This window comes from Ovis aries, chromosome 4, assembly GCF_016772045.2.
Source record: "Ovis aries strain OAR_USU_Benz2616 breed Rambouillet chromosome 4, ARS-UI_Ramb_v3.0, whole genome shotgun sequence".
In the NCBI taxonomy this organism is placed as follows: Eukaryota; Metazoa; Chordata; class Mammalia; order Artiodactyla; family Bovidae; genus Ovis; species Ovis aries.
In genome coordinates, this window is record NC_056057.1 from 79,865,675 (window position 1) to 79,868,710 (window position 3,036).

A 3,036-nucleotide genomic window follows, 5' to 3' on the forward strand; every position below is an offset into this window, starting at 1 on the left:
CCCATTTTTAAATTAAAATTCAGTGCTTCTTTTACATTTATGGGGCTGGGTGTTTAATAAGGGGCCCTTACGACAGGGCCTGAGCAATTATATTTGGAATAATCCCACTAGTGCAGATTGAGTTCACAAATTCCTTCTACTTCAGAAGTTATTTTTAAGGAAAGAATTATGCAGATACTTGTCTCACATCTTCACTTTATTCTGCTTCCATTTATTTACACATTCTTTCTTTATTACCTTCCGTTCATATGTATGATCTGATTTAACAAACTTTGGCTGATACATAAATCACTGTTGTCAACATCATCAGCCCTTGTGAAGAGCTGGGGTCCATCCAGGGGCCACAGATGCACTGTGACATTCCTATGTCATTATATGGTTTAGATCCCTGGAAGGAAATGTATCATTCAATTGTATGATAAATATTGTTGAAATACATTTTCTCTAATTGTTTGAGTGTAAATGTGTGCACACGTGCATGCACACACACATACACACATTTCTAAGTTCTTTAGGCATGTTGAATAGGTGCCTATAACACAGATTTCACAGTATGAGAAAACTAAAAACATTTTCCTGGGTTCCAAGTGAACCTAGCTAAAGGATGATGTGTAATGAACTAAAATTCAGTGCCTTATATTTTACGTCGCAGGAAAACCAAAAAAATAAATAGTTAATATATTATTTAAAGAATTTATGAAAACTCTTTAAGAACTATTTTTGAGTTTTTTATACTAAATGTCAAAACAACAGGAGTCCTTTCCACTGTCCTTTTGGTTGAGATGAATATGAATAATAATTCCCAAGTGAATTTCTCTTTTTCGCAGTTGGTGACGCCAGCATCATGGTCTCTGGGGCAGAAGGGAAGTGAAAACTTTCCTAAATTCTTTTCCACTTCATTTCCCTTCAGCCAGGTTCAAATGAGCTCACACTGGAGTTCTCATGCTTTGAGAAACAGCCAAGACTTTTGGGAAAGCCATCAGATGTCCCTGCTGGGGATGTGGCCGCGTCCTGGCAGCATGGCCTCCCCAGAGTCACATTCAACTTCTCCGGGCTCATCATTCTTTGGAGGTAAAACCAGGAGAGAAAGGGGGTCTCCCTTTTATCTCCCTTTCCCAGAACACTGAGGATAGCCCCAAAGTACTCTGTGTACACATGCAGTCCTGAGGGAATCACCTCACCTATGCCAGGCAGCAGTCTCCAGCCAAGAGGACAAGGAGATTTAATGAGGACAGAGCATGGCAGGGTCAATCAAATATCTGGCCTTGTGGTCTAAACATGCTTGCTTTGCTCTTTCTCACTTTTATGCTTTTTTATTTTGCTTATCCATCTGAAATTCTTTTCCTTAAAAAAAAAATTATTATTATTGTTTATTTTTTGGCTTTAGCACATGGCATGTGGGATCTTAATTTTCTGACCAGGGATCTAACCTGCTCCCCTAACCCTGCATTGGAAGTGTGGAATCCTAACCACTGATCACCAGGGAAGTCCCTGAAATTCTCCTCTTATCCTTCCTCCTGGAGCCAGCTTGTAATGCTCCCTCCACCAGTCCTGGGGGCTAACCAGCACCTTCATTTGCACATCTGGGAGTGGGCTTTCCCTGGGGACCAAAATAGCTTCCTCTAGTTGGAACTCAGAACAAAGACCAATTTGATATAACCATCATTTAATAAAACAACCTGAGGGTTTACAAGGACAGTGACTTTTCTTAATCCCAAATTCCATTTGGAACTGCAACAGCAGTTAATCCTGCCGACCCCCAATCCTGTCATACTCAGCCCCAAAGACCCACTGACCTTTTAGTTTCCCCTAATGCTCCAGACACTCCCTTTTCCAGTCCCTCCTCCTTCTTCCTCCTCCCTTCCAAACACTCCTTGGTACCTTTTGTCATCCCCTGTTCCAAGAGATACAAACTTCCTTTCTGTCTGCTGACTCTTCTTTGCATCAGGTTCTCCCCAAGGGAATTTTTCAGGGGCACCCACCTTCCCATATTGAGCACAGTAAGAGCACAGGAGAGAAGATGGCATAGCTCAGCTTCTGCGCTTGTAGCTACAATACATCTATTTAGATTCCTCTTCTCTCTTTACTAATGAGTTGGTCATCCATCCTCCAGCCTCAATCCTGTCGTTAACCAGGGCAACTCCAGTGGCCAGTGCGTGACCTAAGCAATCACCTAACAGCAGATTTCTGTGGCTGAGGCAGCCACATTGAACTCAGTCTTCACTTCACCCATAGCTACTGCTCCAACCTGGAACTGGACTGCATATCAACCCTTAATAGTAATATCCTGTAATTTGGACACAGTGTCTCGTTTTTAAAACTCTCCTAATTTCTTTATTGCAAACACACTTATCAGGTAACTTCAGGAGCAATTCTCTTTTAATCCTGCAGTTCTCACACTTTGATGATGGTAACAGTCAATCGAGGATCATGTAAAAATGCAGTTCCCTAAAGCCTGCTCCTAGGTATGGGACTGGTGCCTAGAAATCTGCACTGCATAGACCTCCTAGGTGATTCTGGTGGAGGTCCCACAGACCACTCTGAGAAACTGCTTGAACCCTTTGTTTTTTCCCTCAGGGTGTCAGTCTTCTGCTGCACTTTCACCTATAGTCAGTGTAGGCTTTTACCTGTCATTTCAATCACTCTAGGGTTCCCCTGGTGGCTCAGAGGTAAAGCCTTTGCCTGCAGTGTGGAAGACCCGGGTTTGATCCCTGGGTCAGGAAGATCCCCTGGAGAAGGAAATAGCAACCCACTCCAGTACTCTTGCCTGGAAAATTCTGTGGGCTACAGTCCATGGGGTTTCAAAGAGTCGGACACGACTGAGCAACTTCACTTTCACTTTTTCAGCTGCTCTCCTACTACCATCACCGTGATGGTGAATTTTATGTGTCAACTTGGTTAGGCTACAGAATCAGATATTTGGTCAAACATGAATCTAGATGTTGTTATGAAGGTATTTTTTCTAATCACTTAAAATGTTTTCTGTTATCTCTTTTTAAAAATTTTTATTGAAATACAATTGATTTACAATGTTGT